The sequence below is a fragment of the Carya illinoinensis genome, chromosome 4, assembly GCF_018687715.1.
Source record: "Carya illinoinensis cultivar Pawnee chromosome 4, C.illinoinensisPawnee_v1, whole genome shotgun sequence".
NCBI lineage: Eukaryota > Viridiplantae > Streptophyta > Magnoliopsida > Fagales > Juglandaceae > Carya > Carya illinoinensis.
The window spans coordinates 36,227,989-36,246,211 of record NC_056755.1 but is presented as its reverse complement, the minus strand read 5'-3'; the positions used below and the strand labels follow the sequence as shown (position 1 = coordinate 36,246,211).

The 18,223-nt window shown below is 36.2% G+C and overlaps 1 pseudogene; it reads right to left on the bottom strand.

The window, feature by feature from the left end:
• Positions 1-5,908: 5,908 nt before the first annotated feature.
• The window catches only part of LOC122306458, a 46,955-nt pseudogene continuing 34,640 nt past the window's right edge, over positions 5,909-18,223 (bottom strand).

The window sequence follows — 18,223 nt, the reverse complement described above, 5'->3', positions numbered from 1 at the left end:
CTTTTTTTGGTCAGAGGAGATAGATATGGACTTGGTTGCAATGTCTAGTCAATCCTTTACAAGTTTGTTCTCATTCAATAGAGAGTCTTTGTTGGTTTATTTTATTTATGCTAAATGTTCTTTAATCAAACGTCGTGAGTTATGGGCCCATCTGAGCAGTATCAATTGTACGGGTATTCTTTGGGCTGTTATGGTTTATTTTAATATTATTCAGGATGACTCTAAAAGAAGAGGTGGTAATCCTAGATCTCAGCTGGCTATGAGCGAGTTTAATTTTTTTATTGATAGCTGTGGTCTGTTAGATTGGAAGCTCTCTAGTAAACAATTTTCTTGGTGTAATGGCCAACAGGGCCTTGCCCGTAGTTGGGCAAAACTTGATCGTATCTTGGTCAATAATGTTTTCACGCTCAAGTGGGCTGGTGCTGAGGCCAGCCTTCTGAATCGCAGCACTTCAAATCACTCGCCCCTGGTCCTTCAGTTGACTTCTTCCTTTCCCAGGTATGGCCCGACTCCTTTTTGTTTCCTATACATGTGGTTATTACATAAAGATTTTCTCAGGGTGGCTCGAGAGGCTTGGTTTGTAGAGACTCCAGGTGATAATAATCTGATTAAGCTCGCCGGTAAACTGAAAAGGATGAAAGCAATATTACGTGCCTGGAATAAGAATACTTTTGGCAAGATGGATTGTTGCATTCGTGAACTGGAAGAACGTATTGAATTGCTAGAGGAGAGTCTCCAAAATGACTTTTCTACCACGGTTGACAATGATTTGTTGAGGTCCAAGATAGAGTTGGACTCTTTGATGCAACGGGAAAATGCGAGGCTCTCCCAATAGGCTAAGGAAAAATGGCTTCAAGAGGGAGACCTTAATTCCAAATTTTTTCATGCAGTTATTGCTCAACGATGTAGGAACTCGAAAGTCCATTCTATGAGTCTTTCAGATAATGTTACTCTCTCTACTCTGGATCAAGTTCATGAGGGAGCTATGAAGTACTTTGAGGACTTTTTGGGCCAGTCTGGAAATGGTACTACCCCTGATTTGTCTTCTCTCATTTAGCCGTGTCTGGGGGATTGTGATTGGGATGATTCCTTGTATGAGCCGTCGGATATTGAGGTTAGAGAGGTGTTTGCTTCTATTGCCTCGGACTCGAGTCGATGGGCTAGGATCTGCTTTCTATATTGCATGTTGGGACTTCATCAAGCATGATATCATGGCTGCAGTGAAGGATTTTTTTCGAGGTACTAGTCTACCTTGTTTTTACTCTTCCTCTTTTATTGTGATGATTCCGAAGGTGCCGAACCCATTGAGTTTTGATAAGTTTCGGCCGATTAGCCTGTATAATGTAATCTATAAAGTTTTTGCCAAGTTGCTGGTTAATCGTTTGTCTCCTGTCCTTGCAAAGATCATTTCACCTGAACAAGGTGCCTTTGTTAAGGGGCGTAGCATCTTTCAGAATATTTCACTCACTCAATAAGTGCTTAAAATGTTGCATAAGAAGGTAAGGGGGGGTAATTTGTTTATGAAAATTGATATGAGCAAGGCTTACCACCGAGTTGATTGGCATTTTCTTATGATTGTCCTTCGTTCTTTTGGGATTCCTGAACATTTCTATAAGCTCGTGTGGAATTGTGTTTCTACCCCTTGGTTTTCGGTCATGATGAATGGTACGTATAAAGGTTTCTTTAAATCAGAGAGGGGTCTTCGCGAAGGTGATCCCTTGTCCCCCTATCTCTTTATTCTGGTCCAGGAAGTTCTTTCTCAGCTTATCTCCTTGAGGGTGAGGGAGGGGAGAATTAAATGCTTCTCTTTGCCTTCAGGTGCCCCTATGTTGTCTCATCTCCTGTATGCTGATGATATTGTGGTTTTTTCTAATGCTTCTAAGCAGACAGTCAGGGCTTTGATGGAGATTTTTTGTACTTTTAAGGCTTGGTCAGGCCAACAGATTAATTATGATAAGTCTGCAGTGTTCTGGTCTACGTGGTTATTGCCTAGTCATACAAGAGACATCCTTGCTTCTACAGGGTTCTCTCAGGGATGTTTTCCTATCACGTATTTGGGAGCTCATATAGTGGATGGCAGGCTCAAAGTTGCTCATTTTGATCCTCTTATAGAGAGAGTTGCAAAAAAGCTGGCGGGTTGGAAAAACAGGTTGTTATCGCAAGGTGGCCGGTTAGTCCTGTTGAGACACGTCCTAACTAACATGCCTATACATTTGCTCTCAGTGGTTCATATGCCTAAGACAATGAAGAGGAAACTCTCCAGCATGTTTGCTAATTTCTTTTGGGGTGTTGAGGACCAGAAAAAGAAAAGACATTGGCGGACCTGGAATAAATTGTGTGTCCCATGTGATGAGGGGTGGGTGTTAGGGACCTTGAGGAGGTCCAACAGGCCATGTTTTTAAAGTTCGGTTGGCAGCTTTTGACGCAGGATTCTCTTTGGGCTAAATTCTTTCGTGCTAAATATGTGAAGAATAGTCATGTTTCTCTGATGCAGGAGGGGCGGTTTGGTTCTCAGTTTTGGATGAATGTCCTTCATGGTATCCCGTTGCTTCTTCAAAAGTCCCAATGGAAAGTGCGCCAAGGAAATGTCTCTTTGTGGTATGATAATTTTATGGAAGATGGCCCCCTTTGCTCAAGGGTAAATCTCATCACGGAGCCTCTTATTCGCGTGCAAGACTTGGTGATTCGAAACTGCTAGGATGTGGAAAAACTTAATGATCTTGTCGGTCCTCAGTTGGCAGGTGAGGTGATGGCTTCGATAGGTGGGTTTAAGAATAAGAGGATATGTTAATTTGGATCCCGGATAAACATGGTTAGTTTTCTATCAGGTCGGCTGGGGATACTATCCGTGTCAAATTCCCAAACATGGACAACGCAGATTGGATATGGAACAATTTATTACCTAGCAATATTCTATTTGTATGTGGAGAGCTTATTTTAATTGCCTTAGTGTGGATGAGCAAGTTCATAAGCTTGGTATTCCTATCTTCTCTTGTTGCAATTGCTGTGATATCTGTCATTGTGAAGATCTGAATCATGTTTTGGGAAGTAGAGATTTCGCTAGTGCACTTTGGAGGAAAGTTTCTGCTGAAATGGGTTTCCCTTTTGTCGCTATTCAAGGTTGGAAGGAACGTAGTGCTGTGTGGTTCCGACGTGCTTCTCAACAGTCCCAAGTTGGGATCCTTACTGGTTTACTTCCGTCCATTGTTGTGTAGAGATTGTGGCAACGCCGTTGTAAGGCTAGGATGGAAGATAGGAGGGAATCGGTGAATGAAGTTTGGCACTCTATTAAATTCTAGCTGCATGCGGTGGTGGAGAACATCTCAAAAATTACAAAGCGCAGTCTAGGGGATGCGAAGATACTTGCGCGGATGGAGATCCCTCCGGTTTTTCCAAAACCAAAAAATGAAAGGGTAGTGAGGTGGGTCAAACCCGCTCAAGGCCGAATTAAACTGAATGTCGATGGGAGTAGCCTCAGGAATCCGGGAAGTAGTGGTGGTGGGGGTGTGCTTCGTGATAGGGAGGGTAATCTTATTTTTGCTTTCTCCAAGCATTTTGGGAATTGTACTAATACTGAGGCTGAACTTCGTGCCTTGTTGGAAGGGATACGGCTTTGTAGTATCGCTGGTTGGAGGGAGGTGGATATTGATTGTGATTCTCAGGTGGTTGTTTCTTGGGTTAAATCCAAAAAATGCTCGCTTTGGTATTTATGGGATTTTTGGGATCAAATCGTTGATTACATTGAAGCGATGGATGTTGCGTGCAATCATTGCTTCAGAGAAGGGAATTCTGTGGAGGACACTCTAGCTAAGGCTAGTGCACAAGGCGCGGATATGTCCTACTCGGATATTCAAAGTCTTCCCCGAGAGATTAGAGGTCTAGCGAGACTTGACAAATTAGCTATTGCTTACATTCGAACCTAGTTTCTTTGGTGCTCTTCATGTTGGTGGTTGTTGCATGGCTCGGGCGCCCCCAGGTATGTTTCTTTTTGCACTATGTCCTTTATTTCCTTACCCTTTGGTTGTGCAGGGTTTTACAGGTTGCTGCGTGTGGTTTTTTATTTCTTTGAGTCAAATGTATTGTGGTTGTGTTTACATGTTTTTTTGTTGGGAGGTCTGGGTTTTGGTTTTTTCTTTGTAACCCTTAGGCCTCGATTTGTAAATACAGTATTCCTCTGCCATAAGTGAGGGTTCATTAATAAAATTGAGACGGGGCTGCTATGTGGGTGGCTTCCGGCTCTTCTTAAAATTAAAAAAAATAAAAATAAAAATATCTAAACGAGTCAATATTCATAGGCGCACAGTATAAATGAAAAATAAGAATATACACAAACTTTAAGGAGCTACTAGGGAGAATGATTGTGGTTCAGGGATTTTATTAGCTTCAATAGGGCTCTACTAGCAAAACAATTGTGGAGAATGATTAAAGTGCCACAATCTTTAGTATCAAGAGTGTTCAAAGAGAAGTATTTCCTGAACTGTGATGTGATGGAAGCTGAGCTGAAGGGTTCTCCATCGTATATATGGAGAAGCATCTGGTCTAGTATGAATCTGGTGAAAGAAGGGCTAGTATGGAGAGTGGGCAATGGAAGAGATATATCAATTTGGAAGGATAAGTGGCTGCCTCGACCAGTAACATACCAAGTACAGACACCTCCTAACATTTTGGATCCAAACTGCAGGGTGAGTGATTTAATCAATGAAAGCTCGAAGTCATGGAAGGAGGACTTAGTCAAGACCATATTCTGTAAAGAGGAAACAGATTTGATCCTCTCAATCCCCATTAGCAGGAGAGGAGCCAGTGACAAAAAGATATGGGCAGGGTCTACAAGAGGAATTTTTACAGTCAAAAGTGCTTACCATATGGATACCTGTTTGTCAAAAAGAAGAAGGGGAGAACCCTCTTCGGGAGGTGAAGATGCAGGGATGTGGAAGGACCTGTGGAAGTTAGAAGCCCCAGGGAAGATCCGAATGTTTGTATGGAGGAGCCTTTCCAATGTTCTTCCAACAAAAGCTGTGCTGTACAGGAAGAACATTCTGAAGGATAACCTCTGTCCTATCTGTACCAGAGAGCCTGAATCTGTTATTCATGCACTGTGGTCATGTCCAGCAGCACGAGATGTATGGGGAGCTGACAGTAGCAAGCTCAAGAAGTGGAATAGCTCCTTTTGTGACTTTCAGCAGTTATGGAAAGATATGTCTACAAGACTGGACAGTGAGGAGCTACAAATGACAGCAGTGAAGTTTCAGCTTCTATGGAAAAGGAGAAATGCTTTTGTCTTTAAGAACCAGTTCATGAGCCCTGAATCCATCTCAACACTGGCTCAGGCTGAAGTCTCAATGCTGAGGGAAGCTAATTCTATGGTTAGTCGAGGGGTGGAAGGAGGGGTTTCGGCTACAGTGGCTAGTAGGCATTGGAAAGCCCCTGAGTGGCCTGCTGTGAAGGTAAATTTTGATGCCGCTTTTGACAAGCTTCAGAAGAGGGGTGGAATTGGCATAGTAGTTAGAGATTGGGAAGGGAAACTAAAGGCATGCCTAACTTCCTCAAGGAAAAATGTGTTCACGGCAGCCCAAGCAGAAAAAACAGCTTTACAAAGGGCAGTGGACATGTGTATAGACATGAACCTGACCCAAGTTGAATTTGAAGGAGATGCTAAGGCAATCATAGAAGCTGTCAATTCAAGAGCTGAGGACCAGTCGTGGGGAGGCCAGGAAACAGATGATTTGCAACAAGAAATGAGGCTTCATCCGGGTTGGAAGCTGTCTTTTGTTCACAGGTCAGCAAATGGAGCAGCACACAATGCTGCAAGGTTGGCTGTCGGGGATTCCAAAGAGAGGGTGTGGACTGAGAGTGGACCTTTAGTGGTCGTGAATTCTGTTTTGAATGATGTATCTAGTGCCTTTGCAAATTAATCAATGAAAGTAGGTTTTCTATCAAAAAAAAAAAAAAAGTCACCATCAGAAAAAGAGGCAAGTAATTAAACAGGGTGGCATATAAAAATTTTTCGTACCACATTATTAAAGGAACTGTCAGTTTGGGTGGAACAGGATCACCAAAAAATGTAGCTTCTTCAGCCATCCTACACAGAACCCTGCGTACAATGTCCCCAAAATACATACCAGAAATTATCTTCTCAAAGATCTGCACACAACAATCAGGAATTGAGGTGTAACAAATATTCAGTGAGCCATTCAAATAAGCAGAGATGTATTTAAGGCATGATTCAGATTTCACAGTAGTTGACCTGTTCTCCAGGGTTGAAGCTCTCATCGTCTAGTGCTTGATCATATTCTGTTAGTGGAAGATGGGATGACCGAAAGTTACCCCACTCCGTATTGATAACCTACATTATGATAAAAATAACTTATTGTCGGTTCATCATCTTGCACTTAACAGTAAACACTGAGAACTACTCCTGAACAATTTTGTAAGTGAAACAAAACAAGTGACGAAAAAATGCAGGTAACAGTTTCACAAAATTGATACCACCGAAATACACTAACCATCCCTCCGGATTTGGGAAGAAGACCATGCCACTTGGAAATAGCATGTGCCCTTTCTACATATGCTGCATTTGTAACAGTGCCTAAAATGACACCAGCAATGACATCCTGGTTGCAGTATCTACCTCCTGCTAGTGTTCCGATTGTATCATTGACCTACATCAATCCAGCAAGTTAGTGTTGCCCATGATAGAAACAAAGATCATAGTAAACAGGATGAAACATTGAGGAACCCAGAAAGAAAAATATTATCACTCCAAACTGTAATTTTTCCTCCCAATAACTGGACATGAAAATCTTACCAAAGCTGACACGCATATCTAGGCCGATCTTTTTCATGGCTTTGGTCAATTCTCCAACCACGTCTTGTCAAACCTATATCAATTCCAGCCAAGAAATAAGTAGAAAGAGAGGACTCCATCAATATGTATGCTCTTCAGTGTGGAATTTGTCCAAAGCTTTCGGGAGCAACTATAACAGGGACCAGCACAACCTAAAACGAAATCAATTGTTTTCTGATAAAACCCATCCCTCAGCACACACTGATGCATTATGCATTGAGAAGGGGAGGGTTGCTGGGCAGGTGGCGGGCGAGCGAGAAGGGGGAGGAGGGGAGGAAGAGGGAGGGCATACTCATGCATATACGCACTGCAGATAAGATTCCCTAGATGTTCAGACCTTACACTAATTTCTTTCTTTCCTACTACTCATATTAGAATCTTCTATAACCAAAGTGGCCTCATGAATGAAAACCCTTCCATGGTGTCAAGGGCAATATTAATTATGTCAAATTTGTTTAACATTGCAGCCAAGTCTAATTGCAATTATCGACTTCTACTCCCAAAATATGTAGTGAACAAAGAATCATTTCTCCAAAAGCTGGTACAACAATTTCAGTAGCAATAGAATGTTTTGGAGTGATTTTCCATTTACACATTACATCCTGTTCCTAGATCCAGATATAACAGTGCATCATTTTAAAATCTTGATCAAGCACTGGGGCCCGCCTATCTGCTCCTAGGTGAATGGCCATTCCCATAATATGAGCAGGGAAAATAGTTGCCTCTGATTAAAGTGAAAATTTAGAAAGAAGAAAAAAAAGGCAACACGAAACATTTACTAGTTAAATTTAAATCGAAAGAGCTTTAAGACATTTACTACTTTACGTGGACAAATTGACCACAGACCTAGTCATCAATTATAACAACAGACAGAGAATAACCATATCAATATTAACCAGCTTTGATAGACTTATTTAAGAATAACCATGGTTGTTGGGAACTGTTTCTTTCTTGCGATGGTTTAGGCTATGTTTGAGAATAAACAAACACAGTGCAGATTAGATAGTTAATACTCAACGAGATCAAGCAGTTGTATGCTCCTCCTGCAATTTTTCATACATTATACTACATCTTCCTCGTTGGTTTGGAAGGGTTTTGCCACGTTTGGTCTACTTGACTCTGTAAATGAATCTAGACAAAATCTCTCATATTTTCCTTGGTGGAGAAGCCAGAAGGTCCAAGAATTGATATAATTTCATACCTAATATGGAGTAGTGAACTTCTACAATCAAAATTTTAAAACAAAGGGTTGGAGTGAATGTACAAGTTATGTCTCATGTGTTGAGAAGGATCATCGTCACTCTATTGTATGAGAGTGGTTGTATATCCCTCTTAGGTCAAATGTTTAGATATGATTCCTAAGCAGCACAGATTCACTGTCTTTTTAAGTTTGTTCTTTATTTATCTTCTATCCGATTCACTATCTTTTTAAGTTTGTTCATTTTTACTCAAATGTTGGATGACAAATTTTTTTGTCATATCCTATAAGAAATGTTCAGGGTTTCTTGCTAGTTTGATATGAAGTAGGATTGTTTATCCAGGTCGGATTTATTCCGGCCCAGCCCGGAAACCCAAACAATCGAGTTCTGGTTACAGGTTTCGGCCCTGAAGATTCTGGGCTGAAACCCGCATAGCAAAACCCAGAAGTACCCGGGACGAGTATCGGGTTTAAAAGCTGGAACCTGGATTTAAAACCTGGAACCTAGATTTTAAACCCAGTACCTGGATTTTTTTAAAATGGGGTAAAAAATCCTTCCCCTTCGCCGTATCCTCCTCCCCCCCCCCCCCAACCCGTTCTCTCTCTCGCCCAAAAAAAAAAAATGGTGGTTCTTCTCTTCAACACGGTATGGTTAATCGCCATTGTCCTCTCTTTCGTGTCTTCCACTTTGAAAAAAGAAATGGTCATTTGGTTTTTGTTGGTTTGCTTGCATATGCTTCGATGATGGGTAGGAGTAGGGGTGTAAAATAAAAAAGGTAAAATGAATCGAACAGGACCAAACCGGTGGGATCGGTCTGGTCCCGAGTTTAGTTCGGTCCGATACCGGTTTTATTTTTCTTAAAACCAGTCAAAATCGGTCCGGTTTTTATTTTTCTTTTTCTAAAACTGGACCGGACTGGTTTATATATTTTTTAATTTTTTCTATTATATATAATATTTATATGTAATATATAACTATATATAAAATAGTTTTGTATTATATAATAAATTACTAATTAATATAATATTAAATTTTAAAATCTTATATCATTTTGTTTATTGTATTAATAGTTATATTAACATTAAATAGTGCATATTAATAGTTATAGTAATACTATATTCCTATATATTATAATAAACTATAATATATCATTATATTATATATTATATTATAACATTATAGTCTATAATAGAATTATAATATATATTATAATATATTACAATATATTATCACTATAGTATTATACGCTATAATATATTATATTATATAATATATAATATAATACATTCAAATCGGAAAATCGGACCAAACCAGACCGAAAACCAGCAAAACTGGAATACCGGTTTATGAGAATAATCGGTTTGTAATCAGTTTTAAAAAATGTAAAACCGGTGTATACCGGTTCGGTCTTAAATTTTGTTCAAAACAAGACTGAACTGGACCGGTTACACTCTTAAAACTCTATGAGTAATATCTCAAATTCAAAGCAGAAACACCACAGCCGAACGGTGCCACTCACGAGCCATCATGATATGGGTCTGCCTCAAGAATGGACGTATTGAGCGTTTGACGCCACGCCACTTTCGCATGCCTTGATTATTTGAATCGAGGAATATTTGAATCGAGGAACAGTTGTGAAGGAGAAACCCTCACGCAAGCAAGATACTGATGAAGTGGGTTTGAATATGGGTTGTCCTCGTTACTCCTTTCAACAATTCAGAAACTATATATGGGAAAAGAAGACAAGCAATTTAATAATGGGGCTTTTAATGGGTCTGCTGACTCTGCCATTTTGCGTACGTATATATGCCTTTACGGTAAGTTCACCCATTCCCAAGTCCATTGCCATTTCGATGAAAGTGACGCTGCTGCTGGGACTGAACAGCTTTCTTTAAAGACTTTTTATCTTTATATATCCAATCAGTTCCAAGGCATAATACGGTTTTGCAAACACAAGATTACGAACAAAGATTGAAATAAAAACAAAAAATTATTTATTGAAAAAAAAAATCGTGTTCAAACACGGAACTTGGAATTGAGTTTTTAAAAACCTAAATTCATCTGAGTTTTGGCCCAAGTCTAACTCAGGCTAACCCGGTCCAGGTTCCGACTCGAATTTGAAACACGGGTTCTAGTCTGGATATACCCAAGTTCCCAGATTGGAATGGGATGAATAGTCCTAATATGAAGATATAACATATAAAAGTAGATTGTTTGCAAAATCTTTAGTGGATTAAGGAAAAATAAATGAAGCAAAAATTAGGCCATCATGGGTTGGCCTAATCTGGCTATAGAGATGTAACCGGTCCAGTTCGGTCCGATTTTGAATAAAATCTAGGACTGAACCGGTATGTACCAGTTTGTTATTTTTGAAAACCGATTACGCACCGGTTACCCTCCTAAACCGGTATATCCAGTTTTACCAGTTTTGGTCCGGTCTGGCTTTCAGTTTTAATATATTAAGTATATTAGTATTACTAATGTATTCATCAAAAGAAATGTATTGAGAATTTATTAGGTAATAAAATGTATTTAATATATATATTTTATATTTAAAACATATAATCAAATAAATATTCATGTTTAAGATTAAAATGTTATGTTATGAATTATAATATATTATTTCATACATAATTATATATATTATATATAAAATATATTATATATAATATTAAAAATTAATAAAATATATATATAATATGCGAACCAGTCCAATCCGGTCCTGTCCGATTCGGTGTTGGAAAACATAAAACCGATTCCAGACCGAATTTGACCGGTTTTTAAAATGAAATAACTGATTCCAAACCGAACCGAACCAACCGGTCCGGGCCGGTTTTCCGATTTGTCGGTTTATTCTTACACCTCTATCTAGCTATCCATGATGGTTGGGTTGGCCTCTACAAGGTTGGCCAGATTGGGCCACCACTGTGGTGGTTGAATGGGCTGGGTGACTAGATGAGATTGAGCCACCTTGAGCCATAGGTGGCCAGTTGGCCGTTATGTTATCTAATCATTCATTGAGGAACTTGTAGCTAAAGTAAGTAATATTTTAATATACAAAAGTTAGTTAGAACAAGTATACATGAGGGAAGAAACAAAATTAGTTAGAACAAGCTTTTGAACAAAAATACAAATTTTATTTGCAACTCCATGTGAATGACATATTCCACACTCCTGATATAATAGAATTTCATTTGTAGAAATGATTTAGAAATTGGAATCCAACAAATTAAATCATACCATAAAAGCAGAATGGATGGTGTATCTTCCATACTAACTTATAAGTTGAAGGATTTGAACAAAATCTAGGTTGAGTCTTCTACTTCGTAAATGAATATAAACAAACTCTCTCATATTTTCCTTGGTAGAGAAGGTAGAAGGTTCAGTATAATTTCATACCTAATTTGTAGTAGTGAACTTCTATAATCAAAATTTTTAAGTTTTACCATATTTAGAACCTATTCAGGCATGATGTAGGAGAAGTTTATTTCGCTTGGAATTGGTTTTTTCCCCTCCTTTTCATTTAGGGTTATTTCTAAAGGAAATATCATTTTGTATGGACGTATTGTTATTGATGAGGTGCATGTGGGATGTGATTGTTGCTAGAAGTTTTGACACCAAGGACTAACAAGATTGGAGAGCAGTGAGATTGGTTTATGCATATGTATATGCAAAGACATATTTGCATAATATGATCCTAAATTTCATTATATTAGATTATGTATCTATATATATATATTTTACATAGTTATGAACAGCACCTTTACAAATTTGGAGATCCAATATTCACTCTACAAATCTTATTTTACTAAATCAATGCTAATGCTCAGGCTCACTTGGAACATAGTCCAAGAATTTACGTGGCATGATATGGGTTATAAAACAAGGAAAACTCTACCTTCACGGAGGGGAGCCACCGATATTATTTATCAATTGATTTTTTAAAAAACCTTAATGGTTAAAGAAGTATATTTTGATAAATTTATATTTTTTTCTTTCTTAAAAAAATTTACACAGTCGAGTTTTGTGATGAATTTCAGTAGGTGTAGCATCACTCCAACTAAGGTTAACATCCTGAGTTTTGCTACAGATCGATCTGGATGAGTTAGCCCGTGGCGCATGTGAGTTGACATTTTTTTCCTAGACTTAGCGTATTCAGTATGCCAATATTTTTTTTTTCTTTTTGATCTTTTTAAATAAAAAAAAAATGATTTTAAAATAAAACTAACCCAGTAATCAGTATATTGTACAAAAATCAGGCACATGTCTCTTGTTTTCTCTCTTGTAGTCTATAAGGAAAGGAAACTCATGCCACTCTGTGAAGATCTTCTGCCATTGCGATTTTCGTCCACTCTGGAAAGGAACACAACAAATGCTCATGTTTCAATATAACAAAAAATTTAAAAAGATCTAATAAATCACCTGGAATAGAAGATTTTGGACACAAAATCACTACAACAAATATGGTTTTTAGTGACAGATTATAAATAGTGACGGTTTCCAAACTGTGACTAAAACGTATTTACTGTGACGGTTTGTGAGAACTGTCACTAAATGTTGGGCAAGAATTTCAAAACGTTCGGACGTTTCACATAATACGTTCGCACGTCACAGTAACTTTCGAATGTTATGTATAAATTACGTGCGAACGTAAAAAAATTAGCGCGAACGTTCGAACGTTTTAACTATTTACGTGCGAACGTGAATATATTAGCGCCAATGTTCGAACGTTAATGTGATAAAGTTCGAACGTTATATGTTAAATTACATAAATTAACCATAATATATAATTTTTTAATAGTAAGGTTGAGTAACGTGATATTAAAAAAAATTAAGAGTAGAAATTAAGCTACACAATACATACATTAAATATGTGTGTCCATTACATATGTCGAAAATAAAAAATGATCGAATGATAAATTTTTACAAATCACTTTCAGAACTGCTGGTTTACAAAAGATCGAAACTCCTCAGTCAATGTCTCAACCTTATTGTTTAGCACATCTACATGATGTGCAAGATGTGCGACAGCCTGATCTATATGTGCAATCTGTCTATCGATCTGTCGGTCTATATGCGCCTTCATATCTGTCATCATTGTATCAACCAAGCAGGTCCCACATCCCCAGCAGATGTAACTCCCAGCTGCTGACTAGTACTCGCCGACGGGTGAGCAACATCGGCCCCAGACTCAGTCGGGGGAACAAGATCTGGCGTAGGACCAGACTGACGCCGAGATGAGCCTCTCCCCTGTCCAATGCTCCGGCGGTGTGTGGTTATGTCGATAGGGCTCATCTGGTTTATCACCATCTCCTCCGCCTGTCGTGGCACTCCCCGGGCTAGTAATAAGCGGCTGATGATGACTCCGTACGGGAGATTATCCGTGGTAACGATGCTGGCCTCGTAACAGATCCGCTCAAATATAACAAGGGGCAAGTCAATGGACTCACCACGTGCCAAGCCAATCAGGAACTGTGCACGAGCCCGACTGAATGTGCTCTTATGTGCCACCGGGTCTACATTTGTTGCAACAAAAATGTGCAACATGCGAAAGAAAGGCAGCAGCTGATTCTGGCTGAAGGAGTTCGGCCTATCGAGCTTTGTGCGGTCCGTGCCAGTGAGGATGTAGAAATCCTGGTCCCGCTCATCCTCACCAACCTCAGCAGCAATAGGATCGCCCTTGGGTCGATCTTCTTCATGACTGGGCATAAACTCAACAGGGCCCGAAGATGAAGCAGAAGCGGCTGGATCTGCCTCGAATATGCTCGGGGAAAATGCAGCTGCTATGTCATCAGCCTGAGCAGCTGTCGACTCAGGTAGCATACGCGGAATCTGGAGCAAGTCGGCGAGAACATCCGCCGAGAACTGAAACTGTACACCGCGTACACTGAGAGTATGGGATGATGCATCGTTAGGCATGGTGGCCATCCCAATGTAAAACTCTCGAACCATTGTGGGGTAAATCTTTCCCCTCAATGTGCATATGGGGCCCCAGCCTCTAGTGACGAAGACGTCTCTCAGCGTCTTTTGCTCCCAGCTGAGCTCATCAAACTCATTAATGAGGATTTCTCGTTCCCCCATAACAGTTCGTGCCCCCAGTCGAGCGATGTCCGGATTGCCTCCATCCCTCCCTCGCTTCCTTGTCGTCATATACTGAGCCATATCCTGAAAATTAAAAAAAATATATAAGTTATAACATTTAAAAAAAATGATTATAATCACAGATACATACGTATTATGACATATATAGATTATACTAAAAATTAAAATATCATCCTTATAAATTTACATAATTTTGTGAGTAAAACTTTTAAAGAAACTCACTTTTTCAATATATAAAATAATAATACCTAAAAGAAACAATATAAAAAAATTTTAATAGGAAACGTTCGAACGTTAATACAATGTACGTTCGCACGTTAAAATAGGTCCAAATATACAAAGATGCTACGTTCAGACGTTCTTATCGAACGTTTCATTCAAACGTTCGATAAAAACGTGCGAATAAGTTCACTACGTCCGAACGTATTACCTAAACGTTTGGACGTAATGAATTTGAACCGTCATACGTTCGGACGTTCTTATTAGCCGAAGAAGATCAACGGTTTACGTTCGAACGTTTTATCCAACGTTACGTTAAAGCGTTGGATAAAAACGTTCGCACGTAAAACTAATACGTTCGCACGTAACAATATAACGTGCGAACGTAAAGAATACAAAAGGTCACACGTTCGGACGTTGTGTCGTGACGTCCGAACGTTACGGCACGGAATCGCTGAGTCGACTCAGCCATTACCGAAAGCTTCGAAATGCATGTTTTGAAGCCACAAACAACCAAAATATGCATTTCAAAAGATGGGAAATGTTTCTACGGTCCTATTCTATCATTTTACTGCGAATGGTGGCCGGAAATGCAAGTTTATAACCGGGCTACGGTGGGTTTCGAATTTTTGAAACCCACCGATTAAAAGCAAGGAAATAGAAGAGGGAGAGGGTACATTACCTTTTAGTGACGGTTGCGGTGGCGGATGGCGACGGTTGCGGCGGCGTGCGTGGCGGAGAGGATGAGAGAGTTTGAGTTTTATAACCGGTTTCGTACAAGTTATGGCCTGGAAACCGTCGTGCCTGGCCTTATATACAGTTAACGTCCGAACGTTAATTAATTAACGTTCGGATGTTAACTCCACATGCGAACGTTATGTAGATTACGTTCGGACTTAAAAGCATACGTGCGAACGTATAACTTTTACGTTCGGACGTCACGTATACATGCGAACGTGCGTCTATTATGTTTGGACGTCAATCAAAACGTCCGCACGTTTTGGTCATAACATTCGAACGGTTTTACACTATATATTATATTATATATATTATATAATATATATAATATAATATATATTATATTACCTATATATTACTATATAATATGATATATAATATTATATATTATATATTATATAGTGTTAATAGTGTATATAGCGTATACTATATACTGTTATACGTGTATATAGTGTATACTATATACTATATAGTGTTATACTATATAGTATATAGTATATTACACTTATGTTTTATATAGTGTATACTATATAGTGTTATATAGTATGTAGTTTTAATATGTATATAGTGTTATATACGTATTATTGAAACCTATATTATATAGTATATAATAATATAGTATACTATATTATATACGTATATTATATACGTATTATATAGTATATAATATTATAATATATATTCGTATGTTATTATATATTATATTATATATACTAATATATTATATTATATCTAGTGTATACTTATATAATATTATTGTATATATTATTGTAATAATATTAATATATATATTTAATACTATTTAATATGTTAATATATATAGTATATATTATATAGTAGTATTATATAGTTATTTATATATCCAATACTATAGTGTATATACTATAGTATCTATATAATAACTATAGATACTTATATAGTAATTATATAGTATATAATATATATAGTATATACATATACTATATTTGTAGTATATATACTATATTATATACAAGTAGTATATATAACATAGTACTAGTACTATATTATATCTATAATATATTTACTATATAATATATTATACGATATTATATAGTTATTATATATAGATAACATACTATATAATACTTATACTATATTATAGACTATAATATAGATAATATAGTATATAATACTTATACTATATTATAAGTATAGTATAGATAATATATTATATAATATTTATACTACATTATCTAATAACTATATTACTTTAATATAGTTATTAGAAAAGTAATATAGTTATAAGATATACTATATTAAAGTATACTATACTAGGATAATATACAATTTTTCCAATATAATATATTAAAACTATACTTGTTATAACTATAATATATAATATACTTATTATATATTATAGTTATAATATAATATATATTTTATATATATTATATTTATATAAAGTTATAATATATATATACGTTCTTATATAATATTAGACTTATATATTATATAATTGGTACAAATTATATATTAATTAATATTGTATAATTTATAATTTAATATATAAGTATATTATGAGGAATATACTAAATATATAATATGTAAATAATAATATTAACGTTCGAACTTAAATTTGGACGTTCGGACGTTATAATAAATTCGGAGGGAAATTTCCCGCTTAAACCAAATTTGCACAGTACGTTCTAACGTACTATATAAACGTTCGAACGTTGATGACGAATACGTTGGATGGACGTACATACGTGCGAACGTACTGTATAATTATGGGGCGGGATAAGTTTACGTTCGAACGTTAATGCTTAAACGTTCGCACGTAAAATTAAACGTCCGAACGTTTATTAATGAACGTCCAAACGTTAATCGCATAACAAGCAGAAAATAAAACTTTCACGCACGGGAAAGCAGATTCATTTCTGCTTTCCTCCGTGCGTGTTAGAGTGAGAGACAGAGAGAGTTTTAGAGAGACGGAGCGGGGAAGTGGAAAGCAGTGGGGAGAGAGAGAGTTTTAGAGAGAGGAAGAGAAGAAGTGGAGGGTATATAGTGAGTATATGTTTGCAAAGGTATTTTTTTAAGCATTAAGGTAAATGGTTTTTCTCATTTTTTATTTGTAATATACATGATAATTATCAATGTTTTATTTCATATATATTTAACTAACTAGTATTGTGTATTTTTTGAAGGATCATTTGTTGTGAATTGTTGAGAAGTTGTGATTTTTGAAGAAGAATTTATTTAAAGCACAAGGTATATATACTAAACTTTATTGTTATATTTTATTGTGGATATAATTTGTGATTAAGTTTGTGTTGTTTGGATGAATTAAAAAGAAAAATTATTGTTATTGAATATGTTTATTCTTAATGTGATAATGTTTTAGTATAGTGTATGTTTTTGAATAATAATTATTTGTTAGTTTATGTGTCTATTTTAATAATTTGTTGTTATAAAAGAATATATATAACAATTTATTTAATAAATAAATAGTGTGATTATTTGTGTAAGAATAACAATTTTGGTATATAATTTATTGGATGATCATAATTATAAATTATAATATTACAATTATAACTATTATATATATAATTAGTTAAATAACTAATATAATAAATTATCACATGACCCTAAGTGTCAATTATAAGGCATAACTATATAGTATATATAAAAAATCGTATTACTAAAATGATAATATAAATAAGTATTATCAAATAATAATACTTATTTATCTAATAGCTCAATAATTTTTAAATATTTTATCTAATAATATATAGTATAGAGTATATATTAATATTAATCCATAATAATAATTATCATGTAATGTATAGTATTAAAAAATGATTAATAAGAAATAGATAAGTAATTATAATATGGATTACTTATTTAATAATAAAAATTATTATAATAATTATAATAATTTTGGCAATAATAGTAATAATTATATAATAACTGATAACAATTAAGTGTTATCAATATATAGTGGCACTAGTAATTATAATCTAATTTACTTGCTATTATATTAAATACGAGATAAATAAGTAAAAATTGTCATTTTATGCTATATAATAACAAATAAAATATAAGTGTTATTAGTAACTTATAATAGTAATATATATTTTATTGTTATACTAGTGTTATATAT